Raw genomic sequence first — 18,492 nt, forward strand, 5'->3', positions numbered from 1 at the left:
CATCTTCTCCTGCACATTTGCAGCTCAATGTGTAACCCACTGGACAAAAGGGCTCCTTTGTTCATATATTATACACATTACCCAATCAAGTATCAATACAGGAACACATGAAAGGCCAACAGAGAAAGATAAGCAGCCCTAGAAAAGGCCTACCAATTTGTAAGGGAAGCTAATTCATGACACATCAGGCTCTGACAGCAAGTACTCACACTTTAAGGTGTGGGTCCCTAAATGGAAGTTCCTGAGTAGTACCAACTCACCAACAGCTGAGTGCTCAGTTACCAAACAAAAGATTGGAGGATGAAGACAACACAGAAGTACCTTAGAAGAACGATATGGCAACCAACTCCAACTATACCTTACAGCGTATAGTTTTACTCTGGAACCACATACAGTCACCATATGGAAATAAGTGGTAGGCAAAATGACTGATATTTATCAAATTATTATCTAATTTGGAGAGTCTATTCCTATGCAAAAATAAACTCCAAATAGATTAACATAATTATGATCATGTAAAACTATACTATTTTGGAATTTAAAAAATAATGACAGCAGGACAGAGAAAAACTAAGATGAAAACATAAGAGGATAGACTGAAAAATTCATCTGTATTAACATTCAAAACAATTTACCAGAAGGCAACAAAAAAGAGTAAGATATGCAATGGATGCATGTATATGATTGTGATAAGAGTCGTACAAGGCCCAAATAAGACAATTTAAAAATAAAAAAGAAGATACAAATATCCTGAGGCAATTTTACAAAGTTTATAAATCTGCTGTAAGTTGTCAGAGAAAAATAAACTAAGTGTGCAAAAATATGAGAAGTCTTCTCGGTAGTAGTTTTAAGAGATTTGAAGTACAAAATCAAACTAAGAAATCACTGTACACGTGGATCACAAGCCCTCAAAGTACTTCATCAGATAAGCAAATGGAATAACTATACATGCACATTTTGGGCAGGAAAATATATTAAATACTTCGGCTCTTTTAGTAAATTTTAACTTGGATATGTTCAACTCAACAATTTCCTCTCACCAGAAAGTGCTTTCCAGAGAGCAACAGAAGTTCAGAAAGGGAATGACGAGAATAAGGGCAGTAACATTCACAAGAGTAAAATTACATTTGAACCACTTGAATCCTTAAAGCGCTACAATAGGTAGGTATAGCCTGGGCCAATCACACATTGGAAACTTGTGTATGAGTCAACACTGATAGACCAAAGACAAAACAACCAACATGTGAAAAACTCAAAAGCATTCTGAAGAAAATAAATCAATGAGAACCCAGACACAGTTTATCATGGAATATACAGAAAGCTCAAAAGAGGCAAAACTAAACTACACAGTTTATGGATTAAGACATGGGTGTCACAGTTATGAATATTTCTTGGACATAAAATAGTCTCACGGGATAGCTAGATTACTTGTCTTAATATCATCCAAGCTTTTTTTTCCACGCTGAACAGCAGCAGGAGCTGGTGTCGGAGCTATCCGGTGCCATCCATGTCACTGCTGCGACCCCCGCACCCGCTGCCACCCTGACTGAGCAAATGACCCTTCGTGGCACCCTCAAGGGCCACAACGGCTGGGTAACGCAGATCGCTACCACGCCACAGTTCCCCGCCATGATTCTGTCTGCTTCGCGAGATAAGACCATCATCATGTAGAAGCTCACGAGGGATGAGAGCAACTATGGCATTCCCCAACGTGCTCTGCGTGGTCATCTCTTCTGATGGCCAGTTTGCGCTCTCAGGCTCCTGGGATGGAACACTACGTCTCTGGGATCTTACAACGGGCACCACCACACGCCGCCATGTTGGCCATACCAAGGACGTGCTGAGTGCGGCCCTCTCCTCTGACAACCGGCAGATTGTCTCAGGCTCCCGAGATAAGACCATCAAGCTGTGGAATACTCTGGGCGTTTGCAAGTGCACCGTATAGGACGAGAGCCACTCTGAATGGGTGTCCCGTGTGCGCTTTTCGCCCAACAGCAGCAACCCCATCATCGTCTCCTGTGGCTGGGACAAGTTGGTCAAGGTGTGGAACTTGGCTAATTGCAAACTGAAAACGAACCACATCGGCCACACAGGCTACCTGAACACTGTGACAGTCTCTCCGGATGGATCCCTCTGTGCTTCTGGAGGCAAGGATGGCCAGGCCATGCTGTGGGATCTCAATGAAGGCAAGCACCTTTATACCCTCGATGGAGGAGACATTATCAATGCCCTGTGCTTCAGTCCCAACCGCTACTGGCTCTGTGCTGCCACTGACCCCAGCATCAAGATCTGGGACTTGGAGGGCAAGATCATTGTTGATGAGCTGAAGCAAGAAGTGATCAGCACCAGCAGCAAGGCCAAACCACCCCAGTGCACCTCTCTGACCTGGTCTGCTGATGGCCAGACTCTGTTTGCAGGTTACACAGATAACCTCGTGCGAGTATGGCAGGTGACCATCGGCACCCGGTAGAAATGTGTGGCACAGCTTTTTTGAAATTCAAAGACTGGCTTTCTGAATATATATATATATATATATATATATATATATATATATATATATATATATATATATATATATATATATATGTCAATCATCCAAAAGTGTAATATTCTACATTCTACTTTGGAGAGTCATGTCTGGGATCTTATCAGCTGTGAGTGGCCATCTGAGATAAATTATTGGTCTTTACTCAACTGGCATTAAAGTGAAAGGTAGAAGTCAAAGATTCAATGAAGAATCTAGTCTACATTATTGAGTCTGGTTTTATCTACCCTGAAACCAGAACTAGATGGGATTGTGCAGGTTACCATGACAGATCATTCTAATTAAGTTCTGGACAGAATGGGAGTAAAATGTCCAATAGTATCTCAAATTCCTGAAAAAGAAAAACAAGTAAACAAACCAACAAACAATGAGTTGAGACACTTTTTAAAAAAATCATTTAAGACACTCTTTAAACCTTGAACCCAAACTAGCCTCTGCAGTCACCTTTTAGCTAAATAATGGATTGGCTCATAAGAGAGTACTTTAAGAGTGCCTGTGAGTACTTTCCTCCACTAAAAAAGTTAATTCTATGAGACCAAAGGACAATTATTTTTAAGTAGAGGTGAGGATGAAAGGGAGCAGGGAAACTAGATTAACTAAAAGAGAACAATAAGAACAGAAATGCTGAGAATGTTTTACAAATGATGAAGAGAGTAGCCAATGTCACTGAACAATTTGTGTAGAAAATGTTGAGTGACAAAACACACTGCTGTCTAAATTATGACTGAAAAACCAAAATAAATAGTCAAATGGTAAAAACAAACAAGCAAACAAAAACCTCAGAATGTGTGGTAGTTATAGAATCTGTTATCAATTTGAGAAGATTAATGGTGAAGGGGTGGAGCCTAGCCCATCAATCAGGTCAATGAGGCCTCTGTGTGGGCATGGCCTTCTCCTGATTCTGGGAGCCCTGGTATTCCTCCTTTAAGGTGGAAACACTCTCTCACTGCTCACTCCCTGGGAGACATTGCAGCTGAGAAGACTCATGGAACTAAGCTAGTGCCCTGAGCTGGAGAATCACGTGGAGACCCCTTGTCAGCACTGAGATGCTTACAGTGCCACGGGATCGACAAGACTTCCTACCCATTGGCCTATGATCTCTCTGCATTCGGTGTCATTCCATGTGTTTTGTGAGTCTGAAGAAGACTTTATAAATTGGAATTGGGCAATATGGACTAATGTCAGACATATGGACTTGATCTGGACTGGGGCTGGGACTGTTTTCTCAATATTCAATTGCTTTTGTATATAAACCTTTCTTATACACATGAATGTCTATGAATTTGTTTCTCTAGTCCACCAGCACTAACACAGATTGAAACATATTATAAGAGCAATAATAATAATAATAATGTACTGCAATAAAAACTTCTCAAAGGCATATAATCATAATCTCCAAGCAGGTAAGAAATGTGATCACAGTAGAACACTGGAAGGACAAAAAAACCCTAATGGTTTCTATGTATTAGCAGGGATTTCATTTCCTATAAATGAAGAATGGATAGTTTATGGACCTCTTGTTTATCACATAGTTGACAATAAAAGTGCTAAAAATAGTATACTATAAAAGAAATAATATAACACCTGAAAACTCCCAATTTTCATAAAACTTTATTTCAGAGGGTTTTTATAGCTAAATTTTGATTAACTCATCTTGGAATTTACATTTTTATTCACTAGATTATCCCTGATGGAAACTGTGGTGAGCTGCTAACTGCAAGGTCAGTAATTCTACCTTGTCCTTCAGGGTCACTATAAGCTGGAATCCACTGGTGGAGTGGGTGTCTCTGGGCACTTAAAGCTGGGTTTGCTAATCTATGGAGCTGGAACTGAGCACCTTTGGGTTGAGGCTCAGAGCAAAGTGGCAAATGTGTTGTGCCTTTATCAGTCCCAAAGAACGCTGTTGCATGCCCAGATGACACAAACATGCAGGCATGTTACACAGGAGATTCACATGTCTGCTCACTTGTGCATCCCTGTTGCAGGAAGAGGAGATGTTCTACCTCCACGAAGAGCGCTAACCTTGGACACACACGGGCAATTTTCACCCTAGCTCTCAACAGCTGCTGAGTAGGAATCAACTAGACGACAGTGAGTTGATTTCCAGCCTTCATGCTCAGCCCAACCTCATACATCCTTAATTTTTCCATTTAATATGATAGTTTCTACACAGCCCGCAACCTGAGTGAAAAATACAAGGAGCTTACTGGTAGCCAATCCTTTATGCCACGAATGCACAAAAGGCCTTCAAAAAGGTCATGACCCTTCCATGGTAAAGGTTATGGAATTTATCCATGAACTTTTTGAATTCACTGCATATCTGTCCCTAATATTTTATGCTAAACAGAATAATGTAATAAATCTTTGGGATGCCTTTTGATCTTCCATGAAAACTCAGAGTATTAAGCATTTTACATATAGCATCTCACTTCAAGATCTATTAAAGTTGATATTAATTTCATTCTCAAGTTACTGTAGAGTCCAGTTAGGTTACAGTATATCTGTACAATTCACATAGAAACTTGTGAGAGCTGGAAATTAACAGAAGGACTTTATTTTTCTGAGTCTTGAAACTTGACAGATTCAAGTGTGTAGTTTCTCATGTTAGTTAAAAAACTCAGCCTTGGAACTGATCACAACGATTTACATGTAACCTCCTCCCAGGGGGACAGACAACACTAAAGTGGGTGAAGGGAGACACTGGTAAGTGTAACACATGAAAAAATAATGATAATGTACAAATCATTAATGGTTCATGAGGGGAGGAGGGTAAAAAATGAAGAGCTGATACCAAGGCCTCAAGTAGAAAAAAATGTTTTGAAAACAATAATGTCATCATATGTACAAATGTTCTTGACACAATGAATGTATGTATGAATTGTGGTAAGAGCTGTACAAGCCCTCAATAAAATTATTTTGAAAAGAAAGAAAAAGCAACCACAGTACTGACTTTTCAAAGTGTGTGTACAAGCAAGCATGTGTGCCTTGTTTAGTTTTTTATGTCCCTGAGCATTACAAATGGTTAACATGGATAGGTGTTCATGGAAAGATTGGACGTTTGTTTCTACTCAGTCTCCAGGGAAGAAAGACTGGGTGATGCACTTTGAGAAACCTGTCACTGAAACCCCTCTGCAACATCCCTGTGCAATGACACACATGGAGCCTCCAGGAGTTGGTGTGGATTTGATGGCATCTGCTTGGTTTGCTTCATTTCGAGAGATAGAGAATTCTGGCTTCATTTGCTACCTTCAAGCTGGCACTTCAAGGCAACCAGCAGCTCTGTAAGAGGAAACGAGACTGTCTACTCCGGTATAGATTTTGAATCTCAGACACCTATAGTGGAACACTGTGAGTCAGAATTGACTTTGTGGCAGTGAGTTAGTTTTGGGGCTCAGAAACAATGAAGGGTTCTACAAACAGCTTGCACTGCACTGTTCAACTGAGGATTGACGGGTTAAACAGTCTGCATTACTGTGGAAGAAGACAGGACTGGAGATCTGCTTCCACAAATGTGACACTCTGGAAACACTATGGAACTTTTCTGCTTTATAACACATGAATTTTCCACAAGATGGAATTAGCTCCAAGGTACCAAACCAAAGGGAAAATTAAACATGATAGCATATTCAAGTCTATGTATGCACATTGGCATTATGTTGAAAATATAATTAAATAACTAAAACAATACTCATTAAGAATCACCATGTCTATAATAAGAAACATGTAAGCCTGGTGAGAACTTGGCATATCTAAATTAGTCAGTGAAGAAGTCCTACTGATCCAGTGGTTAAATGATTAGCAGCTACATGAAATGAAAGCAGTTTTGGCCCATGAGATGGCAATCTGGTCACAGTGAATAAAATAAGCTTCTTATCAAGACCACTTGGCTAAAAGGCTAGAACATTCAAGCACTACCATGCAGTGGGGCACAGAGAAAATGGTAGCTTATTTTAAATACGATCATATCTACTGTATATGAGTTATATGTCTGGATCTTGCCTTCTATTAGGAATAGTTATGACACAATTTTTTAAAATGAGGAGTTATTAGTAGGACACAGTTCTTGCACAGTAAATTCAAACAAATTGAAGGTGAAACAGTTAACATATGAAACCAATCAAAAGGATAAAAAGTATTTACCTACTTTGAATTTGGTTCCAAGAAACTGTTATATCCGGGCCTCGAGACCAATGAGGGCCACATCGAAAAGCATCAAATGAAAAGCTTTACTGGAGGCAGCTGCCAAGAAACAGGCAACAGCTAGCTCTCAATACATCTGGGCCCCAAGCACCACTCGGATTCTGGTTTATAAAGCAACACACCCTGAGTGGGTGGGAACACTTTCGGCTCCAATCACAGCTGTACACACTGACTAGGGGGATGGACCAGCTAGGGAACTTCCTGCTGGTATCCAATATGGGCATGGGCAGCAGCCCACCAAAATTTTGAATCTGGTGGGTCTGGGGACCAATGCAGAAATAGCAAGCTTAAGCAATAAAAAAATAGAGAGGAGAGTGTCAGCAAGTTAGCAAATGAGACTTAATGTCCTTCAGTCAAAGTATGCAGCTGTTAGGATGTGGATGTATGGCCCACCACTGATGATTTCAAACTCAGTCTTGTGAGGAGAAGGGGTTGGGGGAATTGAGGACCAACTCAATTAAGCATAAGTTGGAAAATATAGAAGCTAAATTTAGCAAATTAACAAAAAAGTGCTGACCTTGAGAGCATATACTATGAAAATATACCAATTCTGACTCATAGTGACCCTATAGGACAGAGAAGTACTACCCTGTGGATTTTCAAAACCAAGACACTGAAGCCTATTATTTCTCCAGATTAATACAAAAAAGGACCTAAACTAAATAATTTCTGGATTCTGCAAATCAAAAGATGTAAAAGGAAAGCAAAATTCCCTGTTGATAAAATGAGTGGACACTAAATCTGGGCCAGCATTGCTCTAAGAGTCAAAAGGGATGATAAAGGGGGTGGTGGAAAGCATTGATAGAGATGAGCCATTCACACAACTAATCTCTGAGTGGAGGTTTATTAGGGGAAACATCCCCACGTGGGGCTCTTCACACTCCAAGTGGAAAGGTATAACATCACAGAGACCAATCTCAGGAGCTGTAGTAGAGAGTAAAGTCTTAGCACTCCAGTGAGGAAAGGGATATAGATGGCTGTGCAGCTTAAGCCTCCACTGAATTCTTTCTGATCCTTAAGCAAGCATATAGATGAAATTTTCCCAGGAGCAGAGGAACTTGGAAAGTTGATACCTTTCATCAATCTCCAGCCAGTCCAGGGGGTCCTAGAGTCAGGAGCCATGGCTTATCAGTTGAGCCCTGACTGCCTGGGTCAGATGGCCCTGGAGCAATCTTGTAAAATCCTCTATCTGGCAACGAAGGTGGCTCAGTTATGGTCCTGTCCCTGCTTTTGTAGTCCCATTTATAACAATACTGTACTGAAGTTCCACCAATCATAAACTTGCGACAGTTTCCTCTGCTGCTGTAATAGTTAGCGTAAGTAAAGCCATTTATACTAAGCAAACATTCTGCCCCAGTCCTAAAATGCAACCACAGGCCTTACAGCATTCTAAAAAAAAAAAAATAGCCCCTTGTTCTTAAAATCAGCAAAAAACTATCCTGGACCAAGAAATTGTGCAACTGCAAAGTCTGCTTCTGTACCAGCTTGATCAGCTGCGCTGCTTAACAGCAAGTTCTGCTTCTGTACAGCTCAGCAGATTAATGAAACCTTATAAAAACCCAAGTCTGTAAGCAGGAGGGAACCATCCAGCCAAGCTTTTTTTTTTCCCTTTCAGGCTGCTGGTCCTTGCGCTGATTCTTCTTTTTTGTTTATAAACTTTTCTATTTCTTTCAATCTCACATCTCAGTTGTTCTGGTCCAGCTCATGTACAACACTGCAATCTTACTTAATTAGATTCTCGACTTGAATGTTTCCCTAAACTGTGCTAACGATCTCCTTCATCCAGTGACAGGTCTGTGTCTTTGTAGTCTCTTTGTCTCTTTTAAAACTTAATAAATGTTATTCTTAAATTATATTTGAGATTGGAGTTCCTTTTACTGTCTAAAACGGAGCAGAAGCTAGTTTCCAAAAGCAGAAATGGTTAAGAAGGATCATGCAGCAAGATCTGTTACAGAGTAAAAAGGAGACCCCATTTTAAATACAGTTTAAAGAGAACATTTATTAAATCTTATGAGACAAATATAGCACAAAGACAAACAGATCATCTGAATAAGGGAAGCCACCAAAAGGAGGAGGAAATGGCTTCCCAGGTTCACAATTGAGATGGGAGCTAAAGAGGGATTGGGGGAGGGGCAGGGCAAAGGAAACTCACAAAAGCATGGCTGGTGGCCAATGAATGCATCACAATGACAGACATTCCATCCTTAGATTGAGGGTTTACAAATGGGTCCAGGGCCTCCTGACTAATGCAGTCAGGGCAAGACTGTAGCACATGACTGCTGTTTAGGAGACTCCAAGTACTTTCTACAGTTTGGTGACCTCCATCAAGGGCACACACACGCAGACAAACCTCCAAGAAAGACTGCTTCTCCCTGGGCTGCCTGTGTAGAGGTGAAGGTAATCCACACTCCAAAGCCTGAGGGCAATTACCTACTACCTTTGTTCCTCGGCAGAAACCATTCAATGGAGGCTTACTCTTTGAGGGGACTGCAATCTAAGTGAGGACTTAATCTGTGCCGAGATTTGGGGCTGTCACTGCTATTTGGGGTTGTCACTGCTATTGTCACCCTTTTGCAAAACAAGGTGCTGAGAAGTTAAACTCTAATACAGACCTCAGTCACCAAGGGGGTGACCTGATGCCTGCAAGGCTGCCCTGTCCTTTCAGTAAAGGCCACTCTAAGGTCCCCATGCTCTCATGCCCGCGACCTGACACTGAAGGGACCGGGCCCTGGCAAGAACCCACCCCCAATGACGCCTTTCTGGAGTGAGAGGTGAGGGTGCAGGAGGATCTCTGAGCAAGAAATTCAGCCAGAATATTCCCGGGCCCGAAGGCAGAGGCCTGTAGCCAGCTCAGAAAGGGTTTAACTGGAAATGTCCCAGGGGGTCGTGGCGATCTGGAACAATGGAACACCAGGTGCGGGATCTATAACATCCGCAGGAACCCAGACACAGCTGGGGACGCCAGGCCTGCGGGCGATTCCGCGCCTGGGATCAGCACAGAAACAAAAACTCACTCACCCGTAGGAAGTCGTGGGATGCTCACTCGGATCCTTCTCACTCAGAAGTGAGTTCTGCAGGAAATTGCATCACTTGGGGAGGGGGGTCGGGTGGTGTCTATGCGAAGGGGTGGGGCCTGGAGATAATGAGGGAGACGTGGAGGGAGGGGCCTAGAGGTGAGGCTCAGGGCCTGGAGTGGCAATGGATTCATTCTTAATCTTTTTAGGCTGGAAACCCTGCTGACACCTGTTCTCTTTGGATGGCTCTGTTTGCATTTGAAACACATTTGCATTTGAATCGCAACAACACACAAGCCCAGACAGAAAGAAGAACTGAAAGAAAAATGGTGGAAAACAAAAAAAGAAAAGTGGTGGGTGGAAGGCATGCTATCCAAGTGGAATTTCCCCAATTGACAAGCCAGCTGCTAGGGCCACAGAGACGCACACTTGACAGCATCTGATGCCATCTGCTCCACTTGACCATCTCTCTCCTGGTTTTCACCTGAATGCCTCTCAAACTCAGACACTGATTTCAGGTTCTGCTCCCAGTGCTGCAGCACTGAGACTCAAGTCTCCTCAGGTGAGCATCAATATGGGGAATTCCTGAAAATGCCACAGTTGTCCAGTTGTCATCTCCTCTTCTTCTCTTCCCCTGCTCTCTCCCTCTCCTCACTGCTAAAGATTTATTTCCCCACAATCTGTGGGTTCTGTATTACTCTTTTTATAAGGTGTCCAGGTTTTAACATTGGTAAAGCAGAACATCATTGACAGGGGCGGGGGGGGGGGAGGGGGGGAGCGGGTGTTCTTGATTAAAAATTTGGTCTATATGGAGCAACAATAATTTGCATGGAACACAAAATAGTCTTGTATTATATCTACAAATATAATACATTAAAAATTATGTATAGTATTTTATTCTTTGGCATATTTCTCATTTGAGTGAATTTTTTAGTAGATTGCTGCTGTTGTTTAAAAGGTCATGAAATTTTTCACATGAATTCGTTAAATTATATTTCACACATAAAATGGTTTCAATGTCTCAACACTTAATTGCGATTTTTCTGATGTCCACACTTTATTTACTGTAGAAAAAAACGCATTCAGTCACAGCATTAGTTCCTGGTAACGACAGCGTCCGCATATTCCACAATTTTTAGTGCATTATTGTATGGAACATGGTTTGTTTCAAATTGATAAAATATTTCTAACCATTTGTTCTCTTTTGTGATTTTTGCTGATGCCCATATTTAATCTTTTCCTTATCAATTTATTTTTAAAGTAATGATACCTATTTTAAAAGATCATTTTTTGAAATATTACTATATGGGAAATTTTGAGTAATATGATCGAAATCGAATGATTTTTGCACATCATTCCAATTAAGTTGTTGTTTTAATGTAGCCCAATGAAAATGTTCAATATCACTGAAATGTACCATCCAGTCTTCTACGTAATCTATCCAGTTACTATAGAACTTTTTAACGTGATTCATTATATCTGCACGATTTATTGCACCTTGTTCTTCTAGCTGGCTTATACTATTATGGATAATTAATGGGAGAAAATTATTTTCTAACTGCTCTTGATATTGAAATGTTAAATTATTAACTTCATTTGCTACTTCGATTACTGAAATTTTGTCACCCTCAGTAAGTTTTATAGCATTTTGAAAAAGAGCTGCTTGATTGTGTTCCAACTGTAGGCAAATTTTTGAAGATTCTTTTTCAGAAAACTCTTCTAAAATTCTAGGACATTTATCCTATGATAGAAAGTAGGACTTCAAAGGATCGTATATTTTCAAAATTCTTTTGACAGCTGGCAAAAGAGCTAACCAGTGTGTTTTACTGTATCCAAGTATTTTCTGATATTCGACTTCCACAGTTTCACAAAATTCTTTAAGTGTTTCAACGCACACAGTGTATATATAGAGATAAGAATATATTTTAATAACAATATTTTCCACATCTATGGGCAACAAATCAGCAGCTGTTTGAATGGCGTTATGTATTATGTGCACTGCACAACCAACACCAATATTTTGATTAAGGTTTTTGTTTAATTTATAAAAAATATTATTTGTTCCTCTTCTTACTTTTCCTCCAAAATTTGTGTTTGTGTTGTCTGCACAAAATTGAATTATTTTATGTTTTAAATTGTTTTTTTTTCCAAAATATTAATAATGGAACTGAAAATTATTTCAGAAGTTTCACCAGGCACAGAAACGAAATCTAAAATTTTAATTTATTCCAGTTTCCGAATCAAAAAATCTAATAATTGTTGGAAATAACTTTATATCCTTATTAGATGCATCAGAATATACGGATATAAAATTATTTTCTATATTTTTGTTTAATTCTGAAAATGCATATGGGGAAAGCACATTACACACAGTTGCCTCGGATTTTGTTCTAGCACAGGCAAATTTTTGTTGAACAACTTTTTGGAATGATTGTGATTAATAGCATGAAAAGACATAAGTCCTTCTGCTAATGCTAATTTCTTTTCTTCATCTCCATAAGTTATTTTCCGAAAAAAGAATTTCCTGTATTTTGAAGGAAGATGCAGCAGTATTTAAATATCTTTTATGTTTCTGTGTCTCCAAGTGCTTTGAAATATCATTCTTCCTGCCGTGCGAAATAGAAAACTCACCATTACATTTCTCACATTTTACCAGGTAATCGCTTTTGTTTTTTTTAATAAAAGGAAATTCACTTCTTAGATCATCATTGTAGTTGCATCCTCTTTTCTTACTCATTATGTTAAAAATCTAAAAAATAATTTAAAATTATATTATATATTATTATATACATATTGCTTAAAAACATATTTTGGCAGGAGAGACCTGAGTTCCCACATCATTCAATGCGATGCTGGCAGAAGCCCCAGCCATTCCACTTGACCCTCTTAGAATTTCAAACTGCCTTTGGGACTTGCAGGGATGTGATGTGTTGGGTAGGCTGGAACATAGGTGGCCATTATTATTCACAGCTATATTAGGGAAAACAAAAAACAAAAAATATTCTATCTTATTTATTCAACAACTGTCTCCAGGACAACTAGGAGAGGTGGGGGAGAAACCAGACTGGGGTGATTCTGTCACTGTTTTCTTGTTGTTTCTTTAAGTTGACAGTAGTGAAATGGGTGTTCCCTAATAAGTCCATAGATCAAAACAGGTCCCTTTTAACAAGTGAACTTTGAAAAAGTAACATGATCTTCGTCCAATAAACAGTCACATAGATGAGTCTTGAATTACCCTTCAGCCTAAAACAGTAACTTAAGAGCCTCAGACATAGGTTTTTCTAGATTATTCCTTGAAGGTCTGTTGCCAGATTTGGAGAGTTGTTCTTAATCCTAATTTTCTTGGTAAGTGGTTTGTTTTTTCTCGCACAATTATAATCTGATTGTTCCATCTTTGCTGATTGGGTGCTGAGAACAGAAGGAATAATCCTTGTCTTCCTCTCCTTCCCCTCTAGCACCCAAAGGAACTTTACATAGATAGATGTTTGCACAACTTTCTGATGCAGTGTTTTGGCACTCAGCAGACAAGCGAGACTGAAGAAGCGCTCAGAAGTAGGCACATGTTACGTGCCCGGAGGAAAGGAAGAAGGGCACGAGTCCCCATGCTTAGACCTGTGCACAGCAGGAAGCAGATATGACAAGCACAGAAGCTAAGGGGTTGGGAAGTTAAAAGAGTTGAGAGTTTGGCAGAAGGCTGACCCCATAACTATGGTCAATGGACACATACAGCAGGGATGGGGCCTTCTACGAAACAAAGAGCAATGCTTCCCTATTGGGGACATTTAATGAAAGGCCTGATGAGTAACTTCATAAATATCAGCCATTGAAAATGCTTGGGGGAACACAAAGAAAGAAAGAAAACGCTTGGGAACACAGTACTCCTTTGACAACACATGGGGTGCCAGAAGTCAGATGTGGCTTTTGTGGTGGTGGGTTTTTTGTTGTAGATGGGTGTTTTTCCTGCTTGTTGTTTGGATTTAGGGGTAATCGGAGTGTATAGTTCTTACACTCAGTGCTGTGAGGTTAGAGGTTTGAATTCACCCAGAGGTGTCTAGGAAGAAAGGCCTGGTGGTTTACTTCTGGATAAAAGAATCTGGCCGTCAGAACCCACCTGGAGCACAGTTCTACTGTGACCCACATGGGGGCACCACGAGTCAGAGTCGACTGGACAGCAACTAGTTTTCTGGTGGTTTCTCTGTTTATTGCAAAAGTATAACTTTTCTCATATTTACATGAATGGCCCAGGATGCTAGTTTCTTCCCATGGAACTCTGTTTCCCTGAATTCAACACACATTGTGTATAGTATTTAACTTAAAATTCATCAGGAGGAGCCTGCTGCTCTACCAATACCTAAAGTCCCATCTGCAGGGACCATAATCTTTAGTGCCTCCCAGAACCACAAGACCAACGACAAGATGGCCAAACACAAGATGGGCGCTGCCTATTGTTCTTTGAGCACGGATGGCAACTAAGTGTGTATTTTAAATGCTGCTCTACCTTTAAAAAAAGAAACTTAGCATCACCTATAGGACTGGTTTCAAGATGACCATATTTTTCACATGTCACATGTCAAAGCACATAATATGTATGTGCATATAGCGTGCATAGCACATATAGGAAACTAATGGGATTGCATTGTTTGCCAAAAAAATAATTTAAAATTACATTATAAACATATTGCTTAAAAACACAGCAAGTAGGTACATAATTACATGAACATATTTTGTTAGGTTATAAATTAAATTAATTTGATTGCTGTAAAGTAACTGTATTTTAAAATTATTTAAATTTTAATCCTATATTTCTTTCTAAATAATAACAATACTAACTTGTATTATTTTTTCTCTGAATTTGCTGTAACGTAAGTCGTGTCACTTTCAAGGCTGGCGCTAGACTTTTTGCCGCCACTATAAAATATAAATAACACGGGTACTTTCTGCTAAATTCAAGAAAATGTATGTATTTATTGAAATAAATAAATTACCTAAATTATATGCATATCTAATTTGTTGACATCACGACAGTTACAAAATGTTTTCATCGTTGCCAATGGCAAAAATGCCATTGTTCATTAAGTCCAAACAATGGTGGTCGAATTCTAACAACTGATCAGCAATGCGAACTTTGATAAGCAGTTCTTGATAATCAGTTCTCAACAATTATTTGTTATTATTAAAGTTTAACATTATAAAATTAACAAAAATAATATAAAACTCATATCCTGGCGAAATAGCCACATGGCAGCCAAAAACCGTATATTCCCTTCCCGTTCTCCCGCTGTTCCCTAGCTTGTTGTGCATTCTTTTCAAAAATCAGGACTTTTAAAAAATGCCACAGGACGCCAGACACATTGTTAGAAATCGGGACTGTCCCACCAAAAGCAGAACATCTGGTCACCTTACAAATAGCTATGCCATGATCTGCATCCACCAGGCTCTGGGGAAGCATCTGCAGTGGGTCTCAAGAATTAGTACTGGGGTGGTGGTATATAATACAAAGACTCTGTGAAGGGTCAATTCACTATCTCCAAAGACGACTCCTAGAACATATTGTATCTGTGTATGAACAGGATGAAATTCGAGGACATGCCTTTGTGTTACTGTGCTACCATCACAGTGAGGAGATTCAGATTCAACGGGGATACAAGCCTCCCCTGCAGGGAGAAAACAGGCCCCCACAGGGGCACTCCAGACCCACAGAGCACAGGTCTCAGGTCCAGGAGCAGGTGCAGATGGAGGGAGGTTCAGGACTGCTTTCCTGTTGTGGTATTGGTGTTCTTCTCCATGTCTTGGTTTCCCTCAGAGAATCTCTCTAATATTACCATGACTATCCCTGATACATTTAAAAAGTTGTATTATAAGAAGAAAACATTCTGTAGAAAAATAAGTCTGTTTGGTAATGGGAGGAAAATTACTCAGCATGTGGTTCTAAGGATCAGGCTCCAGAAGAAATTCAGGGAAACTTGGAGGTTCTGTTCTAATGAGATTTAGAGAAGATGGAGTGAGTGGGTGCTGCCAGAGGTTAGCTTTTGAATTGGATCAGAAAGACCGGTTTTTCAAACTCTCCAAATGATGCCTGAAGAGAAAGACGGTGCTGTGCTGCTGAAAGGACAGACTGAGAGCAGAGACTTCCATAGAATTCCCCCATTGTGACATTGAGTTATAGGTTAGAGTTATGTAGGTGGCTAGGTAGGGAACAAACCACATTAAAGCAGAATGTGGCTCCCCTATGGCTCTCATCTTCAGTGGGAAGGGTGCAGGTCAGACTCAGCACTGGTCCGAACTCTCTTTGTGTCTTAATCTGTTTTGTGTCTCTCTTGTTCATCAAGATGACATGATTCATGAATGTTTATGCTTCCCAATGCAAGTCTGTTCACATTCTCAATATGCCATTTTCATGGATAAAGACGCTCAATACTAAGGAAATGTCATAACTAACGCTATCTTTAAATACAATGCTATCCTGATCCAAATGGCATCATAATCCTTTAAAGAAATGAAAAATGATTACTCCATATGGAGAGTCCCAAAATAATCAAGGGACCCTAACCCCCCCCAAAAAAAAAAAAGAACAAAGAGAGACCCTCACACAAACCAACCTCAAAACTATTGCACAACCACAGCAGTCAAAACAGTCTGGCACTCGTACAATGATAGGTATGTTGACCAATGGAACAGAATAGAAGACTAATAAACAACCCATCCACATACAGGCAACTCATCCTCAACAAAGGCCCAAGGGACTTTATAATGGAGAGCGACCTTCTCTTCAACAATGGGGCCGGCACAATTGGGTCGCCACCCTCAGAAAAATGAAAGACAACTGAAAGCTCAGCTCATGTACAAAATCAAACACAAAGTGATCATCACAGACCTAAATATAAATCCCAGATCTATAAAGACCATCTGTAAGGGAATAGGCATACAAATAAGTGCCCCATTGCAAAGAAAGTACACACAAAGAAGACAACATGGATGAGTGACCTTCTAAAAATCAGATTTATGTGCATCAAAAGAGTAAAAGAGAAGCCAAGCAACAAATAAAAACAAGCAAATGAAGAACTGTTGTAATTTTAAGCTGCAATGTTGTCTGCCTATTGAGTGTACGACAATAGACAATTGCAGCAAATATGATTGCATTTTCCTTGGACATATTTTCTATCATTTCCATCTTTCAGAATTTTGAGAGACACAGCGCACCTTGATTACGTGACTGACCAAGCCCAACCCCAGGAGATGGGGGACTGCAAAGCAAACCCAGAACATCTGCACTAGATCTCAATGTGTTCTGCTTCAGAGTGCAGGGAGCACTCAGGAGCTCATTGGGAACATGTGTACCAACCCTGTTAGGAAAGTGATGTGCAGATGGATACTGTCATGAGGTTGACACTTAAGACCTCTAGCAACCACTGCTATGAAATTATGAGATGATCATGGTAGTCATACTCAGAAATGGAGGTGACCTGAACTCGTGTGCAGCAACATCTCGGTCTCAAGCTTAAGTCGGTCAGACAAGCACCAAGAGCAGACAGTGAGATGGGGGTTTGGTGAAATGAACAGGATCAAGTGATGCTCTGCCAGTGTGCATGTGAAAAGTGAACCAACTCAATGATCTCCAAACGAAAAATGCGAGTGTCCTGTGCTTGAACCCCTGGATTTAGTGAAATCGATGTGTCTTCATTTTAAAGCAATGGCGCATTCCCTTCACCAAATTCGGGCCAAAGAAGTCCACATGACCAACACCTTGTGCTTGGATTTCCCCATTGTAAAAATATATATTCATTTGGAAATATATAGATTCTAATTCACCAGGAAATGAGTGGTGTCAGTCTTAAAACTGGGGAAAATGTTTTAACTTTGTTAGGAGGAAGGAAACAGAATGGGGTTTGAGCTTTAAAACTGTATGTTTAGAAATAGTGTCACAGCTTCTATAGTCAATAATATGAACAATTTTTCCAAAATTAGATAATCTTTGAGTTTAGGGAATAAATTTAAGGTGAGACCCATGAGCACTTGTGATGGGGCTGTGCCCAGAGCACAAATGGAGAGGCTGTTCTGGTTGGAGATGCTCACATTTCAATTGAAGCAGAGCCTTCTGGGTAAGGAACATTTACAAGCGTGTCTGCACTCACTCTCTGAATGTTGAGGGTCAGCCGCATGGATGGACCTAATTTTAATGGAGAGTGCCTGTTGGGTCTCAAGAAAATGTCTTTTCATTCAAGATGTAAAATATTGTTCTTGGCTCTTATTTGTATTCTGATCCTGTTTTTAAATGGTTGTTTTCCACTTACTGCTCTCCTGAATCTTTGCACTTGAAAATCATGGCTCTGATTTTGCTGATTTTGCATTCTTGTGGATATTCCAGCAAACAAAGGCAGTGTCTTTATTCAGAATCTTGCATGTTTAGAGGCTACAGAGTTAAAATACTGTCTTGTCTGGGCCCAACTTTTCTAGGTGGCACGTTCTTCCCTGAGACCCTACGACACGAATCTCTTTACTTGCCCTGAGGTTGACCTCAGTCGTCAGGCTCTGGGATGGAGTGTGTGTATTGCTTATAAGAGCAGTGGGGTTGGTGATGATCATGGCCCAAGGTCAGAAAAATCCTGGCTGAAGAAGATTAGTAGGGGACAATGCCGACTGGAAACATTCTGCAGAGGCTTCTGGTCATATTGCATACATAAAATGCAAAGCTAAGAATGGAGCGTGTCCTTTGGACCCAGTGCCTGGTATACC

General features: G+C 40.2%; 1 pseudogene; it reads left to right on the forward strand.

Moving 5' to 3' along the window:
* Positions 1–335: 335 nt before the first annotated feature.
* Positions 336–2,499, forward strand: LOC142427673 (small ribosomal subunit protein RACK1-like; annotated as a pseudogene).
* Positions 2,500–18,492: the final 15,993 nt, after the last annotated feature.

This window comes from Tenrec ecaudatus, chromosome 15 (genome assembly GCF_050624435.1).
Source record: "Tenrec ecaudatus isolate mTenEca1 chromosome 15, mTenEca1.hap1, whole genome shotgun sequence".
NCBI lineage: Eukaryota > Metazoa > Chordata > Mammalia > Afrosoricida > Tenrecidae > Tenrec > Tenrec ecaudatus.